Consider the following 26145-nt stretch of genomic DNA (forward strand, 5'->3'; position numbering starts at 1 on the left):
ACACTGAGTTACCGCGAGGGGCAGACAAGTCAACGATTAAACGTTTTTTATCTGAATACTTTTTATCAACAACGCCGATAGGACTGCAACGGTAGACAGGGAAAGGAGACGAAGGAAAAGGACCAATAAGGTAGCCCTGCTTGACTTCTGCTGCTATGTGCTTTGAAACAATGTCTGGTTGGCTACGAGCAGAGAGAAGGTTGCGACAGATAAGAGGACACGTGGGGAGCACCTGTACCCCTGTATGAAAACCTTCCTTAACACCTGAAAGCAGATAGTCCACAAAGACAGTGTCAGAATGTGAAGAAAGTTCCTTGCTCAAATTGTCAATATTGATTGGCGTGGTTGCAGCAAAACAAGGCAGTCACGCCTTGAAAGCATCTTTTGGTTGGCAATTACCTTGGGTGGCATTATGGTTCCCGGAGTGGCATACGGCACAGATATGTGAATACGGGCAGTTGGATCTTTTGCAACCAACGGAGGAATTAAAATTATTGCAAATTTCTTTTCCATTATGTGTAATTCTTTTACGGCCATTTCTGTCATGGGTAGCATGCGGTGCTGCAGAAACTGAACCTTGGACGCCCTGGCCTGGTCGTTTAAAAGATGATGCACGCTGCGGGCATAGATCGGTAGAATGAGCCATGCTGTTGCAAACATTACAAGCCGTTACTGTTGTTCCGGCGAAAATAGAAGTGTAGAGCATGGGATCACGGCGTGACCAATCGACCTTTATATTATGGTTAAGAAGTAAGGCTGCAGCCCTAGCTGCGAACTGACGGTGATATTCGTAGTAGGCCAGACCCCCGAAACGACTTGACATGTCAACAATGTCGCGTTCATAAGCATCGAGTTCTTGGCGACGGGTCGGGTATACTTGGCACATCACGTTTTTGTAAACAAAAAATGCGATGATGAACTCTTGAATAGTAAGCGCCCTCGTTAATCTACTGTCCTGAAACGGTTTTAAAGTAAGAGCTTCGTCGCCGACGATAACATGACGTTGGCCGGAGTTATATGTATAACCAGGAATGAGCAAGCAAGCAAGATTTATGTCCTTACCTGTGATGATATCGCGATGTACAGCCGGTGAGACCAATTCAACGTGTTGGATCTGTTCTGACAAAGTTCCCTGACTATGAAGCAAACTGTTTTCGATGGACGATTCATGGGAGTGAATGTACGAGTTGGCATATTGCGTTTGGTTAGAAATTAAATTGGATGGTTGCTCGCGTATAATCACACTTGTGCCATGTTGATGTTGTTGTCTGTGTGTCGCCAGGTCGTTGACGTGAGTACAGCAATGGTCATGAGGGCGCTGTTGTTGCTGAGCATTTACGATGTTTGTAAGATTTGTAACTGCCGCTTGGAGTTCTGAAAACATCGCGGGAGTTATAACTGTGCCGCTGGTACTTGGTTGGTCATGTTGAGGTGAGGCCGAAACAACCACTGCAGGAGAAACGGGTAGGCAATCGGCGTTGTTAGCTTCCTGTACTGCAGATCTATGTAGTACTGTAGTGTCATCGATGTTTCTTTGTTCCAAGACTATTTCATCAGGTGTCCGTGTTGTCGAGCGTGTAACTGGACGAGTATAAGGCTGGATACGTGGTTGGGCATTACTCCGTGGACGACGTCCTTTACCTCTTGGTGCCATTGTAAACGTATATTAGTAGTTGAAAGCCGAACAATTACGCCGAGTAGATGAAATAATGAGTTGAAAAAGCAATTGATTGAAAACAAAACGATGCTCACTAAGCGTGGCTAAATACATGAATGACTAAGACAAAGGCACACAAAAGAAAGCAATTAGCAAGGGACGCTAGGGGATGTGTGCAAAAAGACATAGATTGGTCCGCAAAAAACAAAGCTGGTAGGTAAACAAAGCTGTGATAGGTCAAAATAAACGAGCTGTGATAGGCTGAAGGCAAGACGGCCAGAATCCGGATTAGACTCCAAGCTCAGGGCGTTTTACAAAATCGATTTTAGCAAGCCAAAATCACACATTTCGTAGTTGATTTCAGTCTCACATAATAATTAACGTGTTAATGATAGGAAAGTGTCAAGATGGACTGTGATTATAAAACTTTTATTGCAAAAGACGTCTTACTAGTATTTCGTGGCATGGCTTAGATTTATCGGCTCATTTTGAAGGGTATCCAGTCGGCTTATGGCGAAATCATGTTCTCATCATGAAGGGTATCCAGTCGGCATATGGCGAAATCATGTTCTCATCATTAAGGGTATCCAGTCGGCATATGGCGAAATCATGTTCTCATTATTAAGGGTATCCAGTCGGCATATGCCGAAATTATGTACTCATCATGCAGGCTATCCAGTTGGCATATGGCGAAATCATGTTCTCATTATTAAGGGTATCCAGTCGGCATATGCCGAAATTATGTACTCATCATGCAGGCTATCCAGTTGGCATATGCCGAAATCATGTTCTCATCATTAAGGGTATCCAGTCGGCATATGCCAAAATTATGTTCTCATCATTAAGGGTATCCAGTCGGCATATGCCAAAATTATGTTCTCATTATTAAGGGTATCCAGTCGGCATATGCCGAAATCATGTTCTCATCATGAAAGGTATCCTGTTGGCATATGCCGAAGTCATGTTCTCATTATGAAGGGTATCCAGTCGACATATGCCGAAATCATGTACTTATCATGATAGGTATTCAGTCGGCATATTTAATTTTTTCCTTTCTCCAAAATCACTCCTTTACAAGAGCCAATATTGTGCAATGTTTTTAAAATATCCAATATTCTAGTCATTAGATGAAAATGCTGTTCAGCAACTAAATCATAATTGACAAAAGGGTGGTTTGTTTTGGTATTGGCTAAAATCGTTCAAAGCAGGTAATATTTTTTCACCCAAATGCCTTAATGTTAATTTTTAATGACTAATGCAAATAGCCCTCATTTTTAAAAGATCAGATTCAACTAGCTCTAAGCTATTTTCTGATTTCCTTTTCACCCAATCAACATACTTTTATGCTTTACTATCATCATTATTCTTGATAGTGTCATTACTTTTTATAATTTTACTGATGTTATCAATACCTTGTAAATAATTGAGTGGATAAACATTTTTATTATTATTAAAGTACTGATGACGACCCACGTATTGCTGAAATAGTCATCTTAGAATTGACGTGTTATGCAAATGATACAATCCAGTGGACATTGTAATACTGACGAGACTGTCTTTTATGTCAGATCATTGTCTAATAGAACACTGCCAACAAGGGCACAATGTTTCAAAACAGATTTATCATGTTGGTTTAATAATAAATACATCATGGCTGATAAGAAAATCAAACCACTTATCAGTGAATAATTTATTCTAATATTAATTTGTGTTGTACTCACGCTGGTGTTATTACTACCGATATTTCAGATCCAACAAATAGAATATTTGAAAGTATTTACTTCCTGGCTGCTTATTCATATTTACCATTTTTACAGAGAAAGAAGGATTTGTTTCCAAGAAAACATGTGCAAAATAATCTAAAAACTGACCATGTTTAAACATTTTGCATAGGATTCCACCACCAGTTCCCTCTTATCATCACAAGTTTATTAATGACATAGTCCTGTTTATAGTCTGCTCTTTTCTTTAGAAGATGGGGACAAAGGTAGCCAAATTTTGTGAGTGAAAAACTGAAAATTTACTCAAATTTGTGTCTATTGCCCACAAAATTAGAATTCATTTCTAGAAATATTGAAGAATGTAATAAAAATGGGCAAACAAATTTAGGTGAGAAAATCAGGTGGTGAAAAATTTACGCATTTTATTCCATGGACCACTTGTAGAAATATTCAAAATTCTTCCATTTTTGTGATGTCCATATTGAGTCCTCATAGCACTGTATACGGTATAATTTTTTTAGCATAGGTGACTGAATAAAATTTCTGCCATAGTGACCAATTGTATACTATTCAAAAAATGCACTTTTGATCAATTTTCAAGGTCGTTTTTTTTGAGAAATTAGTGACCTTATAGTTTTAATTTCAGAATTCTGAATATTACAATATTAAACCCAACCCCTTTTGCTGGATTTTGAGGATTTCTGAGTATTTTTTAATGGTAGCAAACTACCATAAATGAGTTTCTTAACCTGGGTTTACGTCAGCAATCAAAAATGGATTATTTAAAAGCAAAACATAAATTATATAAAAAGGTTGCAAATATAGTAATGTACTGACAACTGTTAATTCCTGAAAAGGCAGAAAAATGCTACTACTCAGAACAGTTTCCCAAATACCATAGGTGAAACATGGGAATCATCAATGACTTGATTGGTAATAAGCAAGGAAATAAGTCACTCCCAGACAGGCTGAAACGTCCCGCTGGTGGTGCCAAACTTATTTGCTCAAATCCTAGAAAAATCACTGAAGTCTTCTACAATTTGGTAAATATTGGTTCTAACCTAGCTTCTAAAATTGACAAAACAACCTCTAAACATATTGATTTGTTATGTGACCACCATACTTCTTCCTTCTTATTGCCTACAACACAAAAAGTGACAATTTAAATACTAACACATGTTTGTGAGGGCATTATCACAACTTGTTGCCTACCCAAGGGATGGTGGTCATGACCAAAATATTGATGATGCCAGATCCAAAATTAAAATTTCGCTTGATCTAATTAATGCTTTGCAAGGAGCCTGTGACCACTTTAAAGCATAAATGAAGAAATATGCAAATAAATACATCCCCAGAATTCATCTGCAGTGAGAACAATCTTTGGCTAAATTAGAAAATCAATACAATTTGTAAAAAATTACCAATAAAGTAATAATGTGTTTCTTCAATTACTATTCGAGTGGATTACTGGATGTTTATGGCACTGTGACGGGACAAATAGAGAATCATGCTGTGAAAAAGATTTGCTCTTTCAGGTTGCTTATCTAATGATATGCCATTGTTTTTGTTGTCAATATTGCCAAGGGTAACACTGTTGATGCTGTCTGGGGTTGTATATGTTTTGTGTCTCTGCCAATATATTGTTCATTTGTCATTGCTGGTCAATACTTGTCATTTTAGACAATGTGGATTCTTTTGCCAATTTAGTTGTGCATTAGGAAGTTAATATCACTGTTATATATTTTATGTTGATTCATAATCAAACCTAGTTATAGTTTAATCGAATCATAATACAACAAATCATGTGAAACAACAGCATTTAAAATGTACATATTCTCACCAACAATTGTATCTCTAAAATGATAATCTGCATAGACTGCATGGGTGCAAAAACGATATAATATCAGCTGTCACGTGACAAGCATAGAGCGAAAAATGTTGTGTTCCCTGGTTCATTTCATTTTGTTTTGTCAGGCATTTGTAGTACATTGAATACTCACTACTTTCATTGTAAGCGTCTTAAATAAATACAACACTCTCATTTCATTTGTCATTGTTTGTTAACTCCCAGACCGTGAAGTTTGGCGCTGTGTAGCAATGTGGCTTAATTTGAGAATTGAGTTGACCATTGCATTCTCATGTTCTGTTTTTACGCCAAAATACAAAAAAAAACGTGCTGGCACGCGACTAATTTGCATTGTAACATGATGAAAAACAAATAATTATCAAAGTACTTTCTCATTTGCATATTCTTGCAGTCAGTATAAGTACTAAAATTACTCACAAACTTGTAAATATTAATAATACATGTATGTACAAATGTAATAAATACTTTAATCCGTGGTTTAATTCGTATCTGCCTTATTTTATACCAAGATCATGATTACTTATTCTGAATATGGTTAGACAGATTCATTGAATGATTACATGAAATAACACATACCCTGGCATTTATAAATGGTATGTGGCAATCTAAATCAGAAAGGGTATGAACAAAACCGGTAGTAATATTAACTAATTTAACATACCAAGTATGTTAATACATTATTCACAGCAAGTTGTGTCACATGATTTAAAAGATAATCTCAATTTCCCATCCATGAGAAATAGTAATTGTGTTTTGTCTCAATCATACTGGCTCATTAAGAAATTATGTACACAAGTATAGTCAGAATCGAGTCGTATACTGCTATGACCGGATCAGCATTTATTAACTAAGCAGTAGTGTCAAAATTACATTGTGTTCCATGTGACCGCGGTCAGCCAGAAGTGCCCTACTGAAATGTGTGTATGTCATCCCACATCATTTTGGTCAGTATTACACACATTGTCAAAACTGGAGATTTATACATTTTGACCACAGTATGAACTGTAAGAGCTACATGTATGGGTGATCAACACTAGGTCAATCTTCACAAATGCTATTGATCGGCAGATCTAGTTTCAAACACCTTATCAAATTCATCATTTCATTCTCCCCAATAGTGCACATGTAAACTATAAATGATTTTTTGTCAACACCCTGATTTTGGTGGCATAATAATAACTTTATTGCATCTTTAAAAGTACATGTTTCTATCAGTATATAGAAACAAAGAATGAATAAAATTAAATCAATGAATAAGATTACATATCATTTTTTTTATTTCTAACTAAGAAGGTATATGAAAATGTCAAGGTCAAATTTAGTTTAGTAATTCTTAGCTACAAATGTATTCTTTTAAAACTGTACACACACCATTGTCTCTGAATGGCAGTTGAAGATTATTTCTATTGGCATGGCAACCAAATGAAGACAGCCTAGCTGGCCGAGTTGACAACAACAATCACCACATTCCAAGTCCAGCCATCTATAACAATGATAATCTCAAAACATGAATCAATTATGATGTAACTCCTAAACCTAGTGCAAACAAATTTGGCATCAATTGTATTGAAATGTGTCTGAAACACAACCTAATAATTCTAAAATGCTAGAATGATAGGTAACTCAATGTACACTTGCTACACTCCAAATGTATGTAATATGTACTGGCATTGACTTCACTATTACCTCAAAAATCATTGTTGCTATATTTTAAGATTCATGACAAATATCTCAGATCACTGCTCAATCTCAATGTTATTATCTATCAATGTTTAAATATAAAAAAAAAACATCTGATTTCATAACAAAAACCTACAGTTATAATACTGAAGCTGCTGTCTGTTACTACAAGGCTCTTTCATTGTTGGCTTCAAAAAAATGGTTGAAAACAAAATTCAAAATTACAAAAAGAGAAATTAAGGACCTAATAAAAATGGTGTAATCAAGATTGTTTTAAACTTCACAAAGACCTACCACAACTCTGAATTATTACAAAAAAACACAAATAATCCTGTAATCTGTGGAAGATATTTTATTTCAAAAAAAGCAGTTCAAAAAGCTTATTAAAAAAGAAAGAAAGAAACTAAAGTCATGCAAAATTTTGAAGATTCTACAGGTGATGCTTCACCATTTTGGAAACTATTGGGTGAAATGAAGCAAATCAGTGAGTAGTTTGTCTCCTAAGGAGTGTGAGAACTATTTCAAATATCTACTGAAAGAAAACAAATCAATTAATGCAGCAACAAATTTGTCTGTGGGTATATCAGAGGAGCTTAAACAATGAGAGATATATGATTCAGCATAGTGATGAAACTCTAATGGCAAAATTAATTAAAAATAGCGAGGATCGATTCAGGCAAAAGACCAAATTTGTAATAATAAAAGATTCATTCCAACCGTTCAGAAAATTGACATTTCTAATTTTGTCATTCAAGAAAAAGGTCATGAAATTACAATACAATTTTTAATAATAAAATATAAAATGAGATAACTGATAATGTAATAAATTATTTTGGTTAAATTCTGTTACAAGATTTCAGGCAGTATGATAATGCATCTATAATATTGTGGTGTTTTGATTTGAGTATAAATTGAAATTATTTTGTGAATCTATTGTTTGAGTCACGGTAAATTGTGTTTAATAGCTTAATTCTTTCTTTGTTGATTATTTTACAATTTTTCAAATGGAGTTTTTAATCTTCTATAATATGTTAAAAATTACAGAGACTATCCAGTATTATTTTTAAATGTGTAAATTATGATGCGTGAATCATGAAAGACAAGCATAATAATGCCATTAAATTAATTCAGTTCAAAACATAACCCAGCAAACTACAGAGATATTGCTATCTCTAGCTGCCATGGAAAACTATTCACAAACGTTTTAAACACTAGGCTAATATCATACTTAAATATGAATAACTTATTATCAAAGCAACAATTTAATTTTAGAAAGAATTGGCAAACTAGAGACAATTTATTGATATTAAAGACAATTTTGAACAAATATCTGTACCATGCAGAACATTCTAAAAGCACTAAATCTAAGGCCAAGAAATCCTATGCATGTTTCATTGACTTCGAGTGAACTTTTGACACCCATTTTAAATTTGGTTAGAAACATTGTTTTTGCAAGGCCTTAGACAATTTTTGCTGGCTCAAGTTTCTGGGCCCTGATAAAACTGTTGTGTAAAACAAGGTAATTTGTATAGTACATGTACAGCTAATGACGTGGTGTCTAATCACTAAATAAAACCATGTTTATTTTAAGAGGCATCTTTAAATTTGATTTTAGAGTTCTGTTGAATAAGATATCTAATAAACCATATGAAATCCAAAATGTTTTAATATGATACTTGCAGTGAAGGTCTGAGGTTTTATACAGAATATGATATATGTGAATGCAACTTTGAATCAAAGAAAATATATACATGTAAGATGTTTCATTTATCAATATTTAGAGTTTGTGTTTCTTTTTTAATACCCAATCCAAAATTGTGGATAACTAGTCCTCAGTTGGTATCATAACAAAAAAGGGTTGAGTTGCCACACAGAGCCGAGTCAGAGTTTCAGAGTTTCAATCATAATTTATCAGAGCACGAATCATGATTTAATGTGGCCTTAACTAATTGAAAGCACACACAAAACTTAAATAATGCATATTGGATTATATTGGAAATTGCAAAAATATGGTATCACCGGAAATATTCACAATCTCATAAAAAATATGTATAGTGGGGTATCCTACAAGGTAAAAACAAATAAAGGGCTCAGAAATGAATTTGATTCATTTAATGGGGGTAAAACAAGGCTCTAATACAAGTCCAACTTTATTTAGTTTGTTCATTAATGACTTGCCGGACAAAATACAATCTGCAAATGGCAAGCCCCATGAACTAAACAGCCAAAAACTAAACTGCGTTTTGTTTGCTGATGACGTCCTAATCTTATCACAGACCCAGGAAGGTATGCAGTGCAGTATAGATGCACTGGCAAACTATCAGTAAGCCTAAATAAAACTAAATTAATGGTATTCAATAAAAGAAATCAAACATTAAATAGGAAGTCAGTGTTTTATGAGAGAAATGAAATTGTCACAGTAGATAGTTTTAATTACCTGGGTATAGTTTTCACACCAAATGGAAAATTCAAAACTGTGTCCAATACTTTAAAAGAGAAAGCTATGAAAGCAATATTTCCGTTAAAGCAGTCTTTATTAACATTATCACATTATAAAATTTGCACAGCATTGAATTTATTTGATATATTAATTGTACCAATTATTAATTATGGGTGTGAAGTATGGGGAGAAGAATCAGCAAAACATAGTAACATTATAGAAAGTGTACAGTTTGCATTCTGTAGATTTCTTTTAGGTGTCAGTAAAAATGCAACAAAAAATGTTATTCTTATACCCATTGAACATAAAAAATAAAACACAGATGATAAAATATTAGTTGAGACTAAAATTATTTAAATGATATAAAAAATTTAAAATTAAGGCGATCTTTTTGCAAATTTAGAATTTCTGACCATAAACTACTCATTGAGACTGGCCGGACAAAAGAAAATTCCTAGAAACGAAAGAATATGTAAACTCTGCACAGATGATGAAATTGAAGACAAGTACCGTTTCTTAATAGGATGCAGTAAATAGGACGTCATCGTAATAAATTATTTAAATATATACAAGACAACAAATCTGACTTCTTGAAAATGAACGAAGAAGATAAATTTCTATCAATTATGACAAGCTTTGCAGGAATATAAACTGCACAATTCATACATACAAGTATGAACTTAAGAGATGGAACATAGCAACTCCATCAAATTAGTCGGCAGGTAGTTTTAATGCAATGGCATGTTTAGTAGTTTTATTGTTATACTAATTTTTATGTTTTTACTTCCATTCTTAGTTACATTTATTCAATGTTTTATTCATGATTTTGGTGGAGTTAACTGTATTTCAGTTTTGTTTTGTTCTAAACAATATCATTAACTTATGTTTTTTCCTCGTTCTATAATTATATGTATTTAATGTGCTATTTGTGATATTAGTTGCGTGAAGTATTATTTCTGTTTTTGTTTTACAACCATAGTAGATTTTTGTGTTGAATAAAAATTATTATTATTATTATTATTATATTCAGATGGCCCAAGTTGTCCATGTCACATGTATGATATTGGGTGGCCTATTCACCCAATCTCTCAGCTGCCAATTAATCTCAAGATTAGCTATCTAACCCAAATGTTAGACCAATCAGAGAGTAGCTTGCTTTCTTGATATTTCTTTTTTCATTTTCCTGGTCATTGAACTTTCCCTTGTTGAAAAATGTACATACTAATAATAGATCCATAGTTCTCCTTCAGTTTCTAGAAAATTAATTATAATTATATGTATTTAATGTGCTATTTGTGATATTAGTTGCGTGAAGTATTATTTCTGTTTTTGTTTTACAACCATAGTAGATTTTTGTGTTGAATAAAAATTATTATTATTATTATTATTATATTCAGATGGCCCAAGTTGTCCATGTCACATGTATGATATTGGGTGGCCTATTCACCCAATCTCTCAGCTGCCAATTAATCTCAAGATTAGCTATCTAACCCAAATGTTAGACCAATCAGAGAGTAGCTTGCTTTCTTGATATTTCTTTTTTCATTTTCCTGGTCATTGAACTTTCCCTTGTTGAAAAATGTACATACTAATAATAGATCCATAGTTCTCCTTCAGTTTCTAGAAAATTAATTATAATTACACATGGTTTCTTTCTTTATTACAAATCTACCATTGGCCAAGTTGATGCCCAATATTAATGAATTAAGATAATAGTCATTATTACTCCTATGAATAGAATGATCATGAAAACTTGTAGTGCATTTTCTCATGTGTGCAAGTGAATGGGACAATACAAAATGTTGGAATTATGTACTGTTTCTGTTCTGAGTGCAAGTACAGGTCAATGAACCAGGCATTACGTAGCTTATTTAGTCATTTCATGACATGACTTAGATTTCCACAATGATAAATGAATAAATCATGTTTGTACTGACCAAATCATCTACAGCATGCATTAGATATTCATGTTGTACTCTTCATTATATTTGTTTTCCAGAGTCAGAGTACTCCATTACATTTGGCTGCATACTATGGACATACACCTGTTGCAGAGTTGTTATTAAAACATGGTGCTGATATCACTGCTGTCGGCAATGTGAGTATATACTGGTGATGATGAGTGAATGTATGGTTGTTGTGAAAGCAATGTCAAAGTTCACCAAATTATAGTGGTTTAAAGTTGAGAAATAATATGCAGGTATGTGTACCCAATCACCTCAGCCACCCAAGCCTGGAACTTTGCATGTGACACTGTCATAACCCCCCCCCCCCCTTACATGCACTGATTGCTCTCACATCCATGTATATGCAGGTATTTAAAATGCCAAAAAATGACCAAGCTCACGTAATTCTCACGTACGTGAGTTAGACCGGAAATCGGCCAAACTCACGTGTGCGCGTGAGAATGGGTGTTTTTACGTGTGTTCTCACGTAACACAGTACACTTCAAGGGTGACAAAGATAAATGCGTCAACGTGCGTGAGAATGATTGTTTTTAATGCGTTCCCACATGAACAGAAAATGCGTGAGAATGATGTTTTTTAAGTGCGTTCTCACGTGAACAGAAAGTGCGTGAGAATGATGTTTTCTAAGTGCGTTCTCACGTGAAAAATGCGTGAGATCCCTTATAGGGTTTTGCGTCCCAATCTCACGTGCGTGAGAATGATTGTTTTTAAGTGCGTTCTCACGTGAAAAAGAAACATTGCGTTAGATCCCTTATAGGGTTTTGCGTCCCAATCTCACGTGCGTGAGAATGATTGTTTTTAAGTGCGTTCTTACGTGAAAAAGAAAAATGTGTGAGATCCCGTTTGTGGTTTTGCGTCCCAATCTCACGTGCGTGAGAATGATTGTTTTTTAGTGCGTTCTCACGTGAAAAAGAAAAATGCGTGAGATCCCTTATAGGGTTTTGCGTCCCAATCTCATGTGCGTGAGAATGATTGTTTTTAAATGCGTTCTCACGTGAAAATCGAAAATGCGTTAGATCCCGATCTCACCCAATGATGACCCAATTCAAGATGGTTGAATGCTGGCAATTTTATTTAAAAAAAATTATAGTCTTTGCCAAGAGTTTTATTTATTTAGCATTTTCAACTAACATTTTCCTCTAAATCTAAACCCCACAATGCATCATGTTTCAAGATTTATTAAATTACTTACATTAACCTATACAAAATCATGACTTACTCAACAATGGTTAGAACGTTAAACCTTTGGCCCACATATTTCTACTAAACTAAAAGTCCAGTGAATCTTTCACAAACACCCCACTTCTACCCCACAGAATCATACCCATTGTGTTTTGATAAATTGAAAGTGAGTCTGTGATAATAACATAAATTTCATCATAAATCATAGTATAGTCTATGGTCAAGGTGATCAATAGTCTCAGTGTTTATATTTCGTATTTGATTTTAGTCTCACATGATATAATAAATAACGTGTTAACGATAGGAAAGTGTCAAGATGGACTGTGATTATAAAACTATTATTGCAAAAGACGTCTTACTAGTATTTCGTGGCATGGCTTAGATTTATGGCTCAATTGTTTTCAATTTTGCCATTGAATTGCGTGTTTGCACTGAGTGGTCAATTTCAGACGTATTCATCAGCCGAAATTCTTTCCTGCATCTTGGAGGAAATTCACAAACCTTAGGGTAAGTATCGAGGTCTTAATCTGAATATTGATTCATACGAGTTTGTTTGCATCTTTTATGTGGTGAGGCATGATGAATCTCAATGACTGTGTGCAAATGTTGTCTGTTTCTTTGCAGAGATCCCAGGAAAGAGATACAATGTGTAAGTGATTAAAGATTGGTTATAACACTGTGTAGTAGAATGGAAGGGTGGCATACGTATAAAACAATTAAACCAAGGTATGGATACTGTCATAATCTCTTTCTAGAACTCCAATTAATACCCCAGCTTCCAATCCAGTCTGTTTCTCCACTTCACTATTTTTGGTAGCGAAGTGGAGAAACAGACAACGGAACCTGGGGTATTCAATCATGTATTACCACCACCCATCGTTCCATGGCTCTTTGTGGTCTTACTGCCCTCTACAGAGTAAATAAGAAATGCAGGCCTCAACAAAAGTGATGTGTTCCACCTCTGACATGGAAGTTCTATATTTTGTTGATGTTTGTAAATTACAACATTACCGGAATATCACAAAGTCATGGTAGCATCATATGGGTTATTCAACTAATGGTCATTCACATATCAACGAAACTATTTCAATTGGCAATTTCTGGTGAAAGAAAACAGTGATATTGGATATTTGAAAGTCTATTGTAAATGACAATCCAGCAAACTTCAATCGTTCCTATATGACCATTGAAGGATTGTCAAAATTTGAGATATCTTAGTTGATTTTAGAGTGATTAATTAAAATTAAAATGATTTGGAATAACACCAATACCCCCTCCCCCGTCACATGTCAAATACATAGTATTCACCAAGTAATTTATATTAAAGGAACCTAAAAAAAAAATATGTACTACTTTTGACTGTTTTAATATTTATTTGACTTTTTATGCTTTTCTTTTTTTCATTTTCTGTTTATGTGCAAATCAAAATTTATTCTATGTTGTCAAAGTAATTTAAAATTAAACATTACTGCTCAATCTGGTTTTCCATATCAATACAAATTTTGTTTTATTGTTAGAATTCTTGGTTAACATTGCCCTTAATTTGTGTAATGTATTTGCTTTTTGTATTTAAAATGTTGAAAAAGTTGTCTCAAAATTGTGGCATTCAAAGTTAACTAGTTAAATGACCATAGGTGGCGCAATAAGTTTGTTTGTTTGTGCTTTCTTTTGGAATGAGTGGTTGCTAAATGTTTATCCTTGGCGTCTCTAATACAGTGACACATACAGTAGAACGTCGATTATCCGAACTGTTGGGGGGACATGCTTTTTGTTCGGTTATGCAAATAGTTCGGATATGCGATCTTGTGTGGGCGTGCTCAAGTTTACAGGCTCACGACACACACATTCTAACGCACATGACTGTAATGAAATCAAACAATAATACATGTAGAGTACGTCATTAAAAACATTTTTATTTAATCAGTAATACATTGTAATAAAAATGTCGCATGCTGGAATGTTAAAAAGTGTTTCAAAATGTCCGTAAAATGTAGCGATAATAAAGTTCTTGGGAAAACCAAGTCCCGCAACCAAGTGAAGACGGATTTCTCTGAACGATCGTCATAGGCTGTTTTCGTTATCTTTCGTTTCAGTTCTGCACTTGAATCCATTTTACTGAAAAAAATCCAGCAGCTTTTGTTTTGCCTTGATATCGGATATCATCGATTTACCAACACCATACTCGGTAGATAGATTGCTTGCGGTTTCGCCACGTTCTAGTCGATTTATAATTGACAACTTTGCGTCCAAATCAAGCACACAGCGTTTGCATTTCCCTGGGGGTAGCCACGCCAACGCTATTTAAAAGATGCTGATAAAGTAAACAGGTGAAAGGTCGCTTCGTATTCGCTGTGTATAGATCGGCTAGCGGCTCGATGTTACCAGATTGCTCGGGGATTTTCGAATGGTAAACTGCTACAAGATGTCCCGATTTTATTGGATTCAGCAAAGTTTTTAACACCTAGAACGATTGACATAATAAATTGTTGTAAAAATCCAGGTTGGCTACTGTGATCATCGGACGTAAACACTTCGACGCTGTGAACCATCAAACGGCCTGCCGACTGTGGTCATTGGTTGCCGTTGTCTGCTGATAAACCATCAAAGAGGCACACCAAGGGGTTGTCGTTTCGCCTCTCTTTTTCACTGCACTATTAAACTGGCGTCGCTTCTGTGGCAAGACATCCCAGAAGTTATTTTCTTTCTTTCTTTATTCCGAAGAGGATGTGACTTCTCATACTGGACATTAAAATTAAAAATCGGAAAAACATGGGATCGGCTCATGGCCGCGTTTCTTTGACGGCAGTGGAACCCCGTACAATTTTCCCGGGAAACGTATCCGAACTGCGGTGACTTATAACTTGGTAAAGTCATAGAGGGTCTATGGTAAAGTTAAGGATCTGACTGTAAACAGGTGGAGAAGACATTTGATGAAGTTTGTGTTTTTAGGACATTTTTTATTTACAGTGGAACACTGGTGTGGCGAAATAGGCTTGTCTGAATTTAGGAAATTATTGGATACTGTAATTCGTGTCATTGTTTGCGCAGACACTGTAAACAATGAACGTACACGTGAAAGACGTCGGATTACATGTTGATAACAGCTTTATTGAAAGTGTTGCACCAGGAAATCACACAAGGCGACTGTAGTATTTATTGTTCACAGTTGACTTTTGTATTATACGGAACACAGCCAGACATGCATACAAACTTTGGGGGACACACAGTAGGTTCGGATAACCGAACATTTCGGATAATCGATGTTCGGATAATCGACGTTCTACTGTATTGCTGTAATACCACATACTTTGAATCATAATGGCTATGCTGATTGTGTAACATGTACCATACTTATAGGGACATGCATAACATCATTCCAAATCATGGAAATCAGAAGCGAGGGAAGAGTAAGACGTGTACACCCATGGTTGCAAGTGGTATGCTTACTGACATAGGAATTGGAATTGTGTGTGCGTTTTCATTGATTATGATCACTAATGTTGAGGTCTCTACATTGAATCCAAATTGTGCCAAGTCAGTGTGTTTGAAAGTCTGGTAAGTATGACACATGTGATAGACTGTCACATGTCTTGTTTTTTTATTAGTTGCAATGTATTGTCAAGTGACACCTAATTTTTTTAGAGGGTGTGGGGCGGCATAATCCAAGGAGAAAATCAGCTTTCAACGGTACAACTATTTTTACATTTTAGTTTAGACCAACATTGGTTAAATATTAATTATTTTTTCCAAATATCATTGAACATTCCACTGACTACTTGATGATTCATTAGTAATTGGATTGTCCTGCATATCTGGAACAAAGCAATAATTGTAAAAAATAAAGATGTCAAACAGCCAGGGGAACAAAAACTGAAGTAGACTGAGAATCTGCTGCCACTAGGTGGCGCTATACAATGAATCTAATAGCTAGAGGGTGCTACAATAGAGAATACTGAACAGGCAAGGCTTTATATGTGTAGCAATTAACTCAATTTATACTGAAAACAGATTTAACACAATTACTGTAAAATATGATGAATCAGTGAAAATTTTAAAGTGATCCATACAATAGATGATTTAATTCTTATTATTGTTTTTAGATATTTAATATGCTTAATATAATGCTCCTGTCTAAATTCTGTAATCAGTAGTAAACTAGATAATAATATTTATTGTGTTCTAGGAAAAGTTTGTAGAACATTTTTTGTAACCTCATAAAGATTTTGCCAGCTTACCTCCAGTCATACAAACTTGAACTTTGTTGATTTCTCTATTTAATATAACTGTACTTACCGGCAATTTCAATTTATTAATTCATACATGCAATGAAATAGGGACAATTTTTGTCAGGCAATCATTTCAAGTTAATTAATTATAAGTCGTCTGTTTGTTGCAAATGTACTTAATTATAGACTTGCACAGTCACTTGTTTATTTTTAGCTGTTGACTTTGTCGAGCAGAATGAGTGATTGTCTATCATTGTCAGTCGCATAATTTTTTTACTTTTTCAGCTTCCTTTTGAAGCCTTATTGCTTTAATACTTGGTGTATATGTACCTTTGGCAGACTTCTCAACTTCAATATGGTTTAGAAATAAGAATTTATCAGCTGATTGTATTTATGGTGAGGAATTTAGTGAAATTACAAATATTGTGATCCATTTAAAATTGACTTGGTTAGGCAAAAAAAATCTTGCTTCTTGTCAATGTGCACATCATCTTGAAAACATTGATTCACACTTTTTTCCAATGTTGCATAAAGTGCAGCCAAATATACAAATGCACATGTATAATAGAATGAAGAAATTGTTGTTATCTGTTGGCCCATGCTATATGTGAGACTAAGTAGTCATGTGCATTATTTTATTTTTCTTGATAATTATAACCCTATATTTACTATACTGTATATTTGCTCTATTAGAAGCGCGTCTCCACTAGAAGTGTATATATAAATAAAAAATCAGTTGTTATACTGAATTATTAAAATATTACTTAAAATATCTAAACTTACGCATGTGCATTGATTGCACTACTAATACAGCAAATATGGTATACTATTTTTAAGTTTGAATTAAATTGTAATTGTTGTTTTCTAACTGTGTACCTGTGGTCAGCGCTTTGTCACTGTGTCATTTTGGTCTGTTTGCTCTGAAACTATCGGATAAAAGTGATATTTCTGATCCCCTCACATTTCCAGTCACTGTTATGTGAGCAACTAGAGAAGATCGAGTGATGTGAACAGGGAGCACATCTCTCCAATTTTGAGCAATGAGTGTGACACAGTGTACATATGGCTTTATTTATTAAAGTATTGATTGCTTGAGATCCACATATACCGGTATTTCATAATTGTTTTTTTTTTCTCTGCATTAAATTTAGATTTCCTGACTCTCCAGTATGGTGGCATGCTATCACAAAATGGATGGCTCTGTGCAGCATTCCAAGCTGTCCTACCACATACATGTGTCACATGTATCTTTAAGAACAAAGTCACAGCCTCCATCATGCAGTCTTCAAAATGAGTTCATAAATGTGAGTATAATGTCAACTATTTTGTTTAGTTACAGGATGGTTGTCGTTTAATATGCAGTGCATGTTTGATGTGTTCATGTATTTTACATAAGTTGTATACTTCACTGTAGACTTGTATTGAAAACAATGTAACACAATGACCATCATTGTTTTAGCTACGCTGTTGACTTTGTAGAGCGGAGCTTATCATTTGAGTGTTTGTCGGTGTCTGGTGGTATTCATTATTCAATACTGCTTGTTTCAGATTAGATATTACTGCACACAACTATATGTAAGAACCATCTGATTCTTGGCAAGACTGTTCTTAATGAATGATGATTGTGAGTCGCTCATAATTAGATGTTGTACGCCATTGGGTATTCATCTAGTTTGATTGTCCATTGTATTATTATCAACAATCATACCATTCATTTTTACTTGCATTCTTTCTATAAGTTCCTCTTTTTTATGTAGAACTTTATTTCTTGTATATCTTTATCTTTTATTTTAAGCTCCTTTAGTAATACTTGCACATAGTGCTGATTATTGATATCATCAATGGAGCCTACTCTAGCAAGGATTTGGCCAAGACCTTCTGAAATTTTGCTGTCTATTGCTGCGAACTTGTTGTTGGTGTCAACCAGTTTCTTTTGGTGTTGGAATCAATCCTTCTTTTCCAATTCTTTGTAGAAGTGTGTCATCTTTGAAATGCGTTGGTTTACTGGGTGTGGTGGAAAGGGTACTCTACATGCATTTTCAGTGTTTGATATGACTTTCTATTACAATGTCGTTGGTGGTGGTGATTCAGTGACCATATTATCTGATGTGTTTTTGTTGTCTGAGTCGGGGTTGTTTTCGTAATCCTTATTTCTGTATCTAATGGGGTTTCTTGATGTTTTGACAGTTCTTCTTCTATGTCTAACAGTGCTGTAAGCAATCTTGTTTAGATCTTCCATGAGTAACATGTGTGACTGTTACATTGTGGTGTGTCATTAGGACCAGGAAAAAATTGTAAACATTTAAATATAAAAATTTAAATTTAAATATGAGAAGTTGATATCAAATATGATAAATGAATGGTGAACATTTATTAACATTTACCTTAAAAATCGCCCGGGTTGATTGTTTGGATAATAGGTTATATTTTGGGAGATCACTGGAACCAAACATTGCCCAAATCTATACTTGGTAGCGTAAAAAAATAACTGTGCATATGATCCGAAAACAAATTATTATATGTATTCTATTTAGTGTTCAAAATAAGATTTCAATTAACTACCTTTGAATTCACACTTTAAATTTTATGCAAAACTTAAATCATTATTGTTTGGCAAATTTAAAAAAAAACATGTTGCAAACATGAAATCTCTTGATGTACATGTCAACTTACTTCTCCTTTGATCCCTATATATTAAATGGAGATCACAACACATCATTCCAGCAATAATTTCAGCAAAACTTCAATCATTTTTACCCTTGACATAAATGTATTTAAACTTGGTTTAACTTTCAAGTCTTGTATTTTAAATTTAATTTCTCATTTTAAATGCTCATATTTTAAATTTGAATTTCTTGTTGTTTTAATTATGGTCCTATTTATACGCCATAATTACATTCTTATTTGTTAGCACTAATATTTCTAAGGTGTTGATGTCATTAGTTTTAATGGTGTAAGTTTTTGATTATTTATGTGGGGATATATATACACCTAAAAATAATTAATTGCTGTCCAGCCAAAATAATTTGCATCTAAAATGTATGCTCGGTCAGGTGATATCCTATTTTTAATTCCTGTTTAGATGTAGTTTGAAAATGGGGTTTGTAAATTCACATCCATCCTTTTTCTGTATCTCTGACATGCCTCAACCAATCACATTCAAATTTTACACATACATCATGGAACACATATGTACAAACACAAGATGGCTAAATGATAGTGATTGTAGGTCTCATGCCACTAATCAATCATTTCAATTTAAATGTCTTGCAAGAACCAATGAAATTGTTTATATTTTTTTTCTCATGTGCTCCCTGTTTGAGGGCGTGATCACCTGGGTCAAAGGTGAGACCAACATGTGGTCTTCTGTTTACTACTTTAGGACTGTTTACCTGTGAGTTTATTCTGTGTGTATTTGGATGTTCTAATTTTGGTGTTTTTCCAGTGATTTCTCTAGGTGCAATCCAAATGCAATAGGTGTGTCTTGTTTACCTGAGATTTGCAAGAGTTTGAGCTGGCCAACATGATTACTGTCATGTTGATTTCCCATTTTTGAGCCATGTTTTCAACTTTGTTCATAATAATAATAATAATAATAATAATAATAATAATAATAATAACTCTATTTAATTAAGCGCAACAATTCCAACATATGAAGATCAAAGGCGCTGATACAATAAACAATCAGTCAAATATTAAAAGCACATTTAAATAAGTGCGTTTTCAGTCTGGATTTAAAAATGTCTACTGAAGGACTAGAACGAACAGACAGAGGTAATTCATTAAAAAGTTTAGGACCTAAATTTTCAAAAGCACGGTCTTTGTATAACACCTTGGACTTTTTACTACACATCTGACGAGTTTTAATAAGAAACTTCGATTCAGATCTTAAACTACGACTCGGTACATAAAATTCGATTAATTCACATAGATAATTTGGGGCAAAACCATACAAAGATTTATACACTAGTAAAAGTAATTTGAAATTGATTCTTTGTACAACTGGTAACCAATGAAGTTTAATAAAAATGTCTGTAATGTGGTCATATTTTCGAGCACGAGTGACAAGGCGGGCTGCTGCATTTTGTACACGAATAAGAGGTTTTATCTTGGTTACAGGGAGACCAGACAATAATGAATTACAGCTGTCTAAGCGAGAAGATATGAAAGCATGTACCAACTTTTCAGTATCAGATTGGGATAATGATTTACGAATACGATTAATATTTCTTAGATGGGAATATCCAGATCTACAAATAGTAGAAATGTGTGTTTCCATAGATAGCTGCGAATCAAACAAGACACCTAAGTTTCTAGCACTTGACGAAGCACTAACCAATTCTTCACCAATTGCGATACTAGACAAAGGACACGAGTCTTGTGAGAATCTCCGAGACGACATGCACACAAATTCAGTTTTCGACACATTCAAAAGTAGGAAATTACAAGACATCCAATCGCTAACATCTTGAATACATGTCTGAAGTATCACCCGGGCGCGAATTTGATCATCTTCAGAAACCGATAAATAAATCTGTGTGTCATCGGCGTAAAAATGATATTTTACACCGTGACGTCGCAATAACTCGCCCAATGGACGCATGTACATTGAGAACAATAATGGCCCTAAGACGGAGCCCTGTGGAACACCGGTTACTAATATAGACGTCATATCAGAAAATACATTTCCAATTTTCACTTTTTGAATGCGGTTACTCAAATACGACTCAAACCATTTGATGATGAGACCATTTAAACCAAAATTTGATCTCAACCTATCGATGAGAATCCTGTGATTCACAGTATCAAAAGCGGCTGAAAGATCCAAAAGTACGAGAGCAACTGAATTCTTAGAATTATCAATACTGCATAGTACATCGTTAGCGACCCGCAAAAGAGCCGTTTCAGTGCTATGTGCGGTCCGATACGCTGATTGAAACTCTTCATACAACGAATAATTCTCTAAATGTTGTTTCACTCTGGATGCAACGACACGTTCAAGGACTGCGTTCATCATTTTCATATAGCAATCTCGTCACATGTTAACATTGTTGTCTACGGAAATTCAATTAGTGGTAAGAGCCCTGAAGTGACAGTTTGCCTAGGACCACCTGAGGTTGTTGTTTTAACCATAATTATGGCTCTATTCACTGGAATTTAGTCATTTATGGCAGATCTCATCTTACATGACCAAAGTTTACTTTGACCCAATTATTATAAGTTTTGACCTCTCTTGACCTTGCATAGATCTGATAATTATGAGGTTGTGTGTTCAAGCACACATTTCATGAGATCAGCTCCATTTATTTGGCAGGTGTAGTGCAAAGTAACTGGGAATCTTTTTTATTTTTATTTTACCACTTTTCTTGCTTTGTATTCAACTATTTAGACACAATGGAGTAATTTTTTATCCAGAAATGTCATATTTTGCTATGCGTTTCACCCATTGCTGTCAATCTCTTATATCTTGGTTGAAGATTTTGAAAATTTGTAATTCGGTATATTTTTTGCCCTAATCTTATTAATTGGCTGTGGTTGGGCTGTGGTCTGTAAATATAAATGTTTTTATAAAACTGGTTCAAAATTGTTATTCATTCATCAATGAATTATTCATGGCACCACTAATTTCAATGGCTCTAGGAATTCTGAGAAAAATGATTAACCCCATTTTATGGGTTTTTTGGCAGATAATCTTAACAATTTGTAGTGCAGTCATTACTAATGTACCCTATTCAAAGTTTAATGAGGTCAAACTCCCAAATATTCAAATAAATTCTCAAAACTGTGTTGTGTATCTTGTCACTGACAAGAGATTTGCATACTGTCAGTATATTAGCCAAGTATTACAACTCTTTCAATTTCACAATTATTGCTCTTTTCTCAGAATTTTTGTGAATAGTTTGCTAATTAATCCCATCTTGAGTTTATTATTTACTGAACAGTGCTTGTACCCAAAGGTTTGAGCTGGCCAACATGTTAGTTTTTTTCAAGTGGTTGATTACTGGCATGTTGATTTACCATTTTTGAGCCATGTTTTCAACTTTGTTCATCATTTTCATATAGCAATCTCGTTATATGTTAACATTGTTGTCTATGGAAATTCAATTAGTGGTATGAGCCCTGTAATGTTAAAATGCAGAAAATCAAACATTCCTGAACTTGATCTATGTCATTGTTGACATATTTTATTTAAAAATTTGGATGTACCTTGAACATAGTGATGAAGACATTGTCGCATGTCATTGTCCAAGATTGAATTCAAAATGGCTGTTCCAGTGCTGTATTTCTGACATACTTTGACCAATCACTTACAGAAATCATTTGATTATGGCTCAAAATAATATATGGCAAATTCCATATATGATTCATGATATGCACTCAAATTTTTGAAACACCTGACAAAGCAAACATTTTTAGAAAAGGATAGAGGGTGGAAGCATAAACAAGAGTGCAGATGTGCTAATACAATAGACTAAAAACAGTGAAAAATTGCCATGACTTGGAACAAACCATCAACAGAATAAAAATCAGGAGATGACTGACTTGCAAAATTACTGGTCAAATAATTTAACGCAGGCTCTGACTGACATGAAAAATAGCACGACAAAATACATGCAATACAAGCATGGAAGGTAGTAGGTTCTGCTATCTTTCATGGTCATGTCTAGCTGCAGTGAAAAAAACAGTTGGTCAATAACACAGACAACAAATCATATGAGCCAGTGACAAAATTAAAAGCAGGGGCAGACTGACGTGAAAAATAGCAGGGTAAAATCACATGACAGAATTAAAGATAAATATAGGCATGGCTTTCTTTTACTTGTCTGACTTGTTCTTGGTGGCAATGAACTCCAAATAAAAATGACTACTGGATATCAAAACTACGGGTATTCTCAAAGACAGAGCTAGTACGTCACATTCCCCCAATGAATTTTCGGATAGGCACCTCTGTTTGGCCCAACACTAACAAAAAAGTCTTGTCTTTTACTTCCTATTCTTGTCAGATTTTTAGAATGTCGGGCCATAAAAATAGCCAGGCCAAAACACAAATTACAAGTTGAGAAAAGTCTGTTTTTTTATTTAAAGGGAAAGTCTAGGCAAGTGTAAGAAAATGCAATTTACAGTTCACTTTCCATTCTCTAGATATTCAACTTTTTATCAATATTATGTAGTCCACCATCTTGTTTCTCCAGCAATGAATTGTGGGTAAAGTTGAAATCATATCCACTGTAAATTGCATTTTGTAACATTTGTGGAGCTCTTTCATCTTGGAGCATTATATTGTTGATCTTGACTTGTCCTTTTACTATAGACGCCCATAATTCGCTACTAGAACATGTGGTACCAAAAATGGACCATGAAAAAACGGGACCCTCATAGATGAGAGGACCAACAGTAATGAAACAAAGAATGAAAATACACTAGTCCATGAAGCATACAGACTCGGCATAGAGATGAATGGTAATAGCATACTTAATTTGGTATCTGGTACCAAAAATTATTTGCACTATTTAGAATAGGGATAAGAATATGATAAGTCATGAGGAAATAATGCTCCAAATTGTAACACCAATCTAATCAACATAATTTACATTAAACTCAACAAATATATTTGAAAACAAGAGTCAACAAATGCATGCTAATAAAAACAAAGCAAAAGAATAATCTGCGCACATATAGACTGCTAAAGAAAAACTGCCAGTTTAAAACTTGGATAACTACAGTAACGAATGCAAGGCATAGAGTATAATTGGGAAATTAAGAAATAGAGAAAGGACGATACAAAAAAATACTTTGCAGTGGCAGAAAGTGCACTGCTTGTTGCCGAAATGCACTTCTTACTTGAATGCAAGTTATATGAAAATGAGAGAACTGAAATTCAATACTTTGCAACAACACAAATACTAATAATTTGGTTTCAATGTAACAAATAATAACAAGGTACATCTATACCTGTTTCAATGCCATAAAAAATCATTTAAAAACTACCAGCTGCCCTTAAATAAAAAACACAGGAGTTCATTCTAAGCTTTCTTTGATTTTATATTTTTTCTTTTACCATGAAGTTCATAGTATCTTTTTCTTATTGATTCGACTACACTGAAGTCACTACACTCGGCAGTGTTTTGTTTTGTTTTGTTGACTGTTGACAGTTATTTGTTTTGTGTTCTTGGATTAACAGCGGTTATTAGGTACATGTATATTAAAATAGAGCTTGAAAATACTTTACATGGGTGCAGACACAAGAAAGGCCAGTTCATAATAAGCCGTATCAGAGTTTGTGCCAATATTGCGTTAGTTCAGTGACGGCTATTACTAGTAGTAAAGAAGCATCTGCCTTGTACTGTCTGCCACGGCTACTAAATTTAGTAACCGTGTGTCTGCGTTGTACATGCGTCCACGGTCTGTGATTGGACTTCTACTGTATTTTATTTTTATGTCAGTGGATGTTTTACCGCTTATACTCTACGTCAGCACTAAATATATGTATGTTGTCGTTCACACTCGGTTCCTTTCTGAAAGTGCAATCAGCACTTTGTTTGTCCGGTGATTTTACAAGTCGGGCATCTCCTGATTTTTATTCTGTTGATGGTTTGTAGTCTGTGTTTTTGACAGACTATTTTCTATGTCATGGATGTCAGTCATGAAAATATTTCACAGCACATTCGTACTCTGTGTCCACACTCGTCTGCCCTCTATCCTTTACTAAAAGTGCGGTCAGCACTTTGCATCTGTCCTTTGCATTTTTCACACCTTTTCACGTATATATGATAGGGTCCATATATCTTTCTCATTCTATGGTTCTTGTCACAGTGGATTGGTTTCCTATTGATATCAGTCATTTGTTTGTGTTCACGTACTTGTAAATTTGCCTATACAATATGTACGAATTGCGTTTAATCTGTGGTTGAGTATAGTATTTCCACACATCATTCAACATAAATACATTAAAAACACAAACTGCATGGCTCCCATCTATATCATGTCTGTCATGAGTCTCAATCATATCTGATAATAAAGACATGAATGTCTTGTATCTGCCGTCATACTACATTAACTGTAAGAACTGTAACACTACTCCACTGATGTAATCTACTGATGTAGTCCACTCGATTTATTGGGATGTCTGGCGTTTAGCTCATACAAAATCACTGTGAAAAAGTACCATAGGTTATTTTCATTGATTTGTTAATAAATACCGACACTGCACCACCAACTCTGCCAACATGTTGTACACTGACAGAATTAAATGTAGTATACCAAGGAAAGGTAACCATGTTTCAACTACAAAGATATAAATCAAAATTGTCAGTTTATTTAACCATCTTGTCTCTTGAGCCATGACCACATCCCTATCTATGTGGGTCAATTATCTGTTGTTACTTTCGTGAAAATTCATCCACC

At 34.5% G+C, this 26145-nt stretch overlaps 1 long non-coding RNA gene across 1 annotated transcript; it reads left to right on the forward strand.

Annotated features, from left to right (window-relative positions):
- The first annotated feature begins 13200 nt into the window (after positions 1-13200).
- LOC146730077 (uncharacterized) lies at positions 13201-15904 on the forward strand. The gene is made up of 2 exons (XR_014927953.1): positions 13201-13240; positions 15872-15904. It is a non-coding gene; the product is annotated as an uncharacterized LOC146730077 (long non-coding RNA).
- The last annotated feature ends 10241 nt before the right edge of the window (positions 15905-26145 follow it).

The sequence above is a fragment of the Saccoglossus kowalevskii genome, chromosome 20 (genome assembly GCF_978046115.1).
Source record: "Saccoglossus kowalevskii chromosome 20, keSacKowa6.1, whole genome shotgun sequence".
In the NCBI taxonomy this organism is placed as follows: Eukaryota; Metazoa; Hemichordata; class Enteropneusta; family Harrimaniidae; genus Saccoglossus; species Saccoglossus kowalevskii.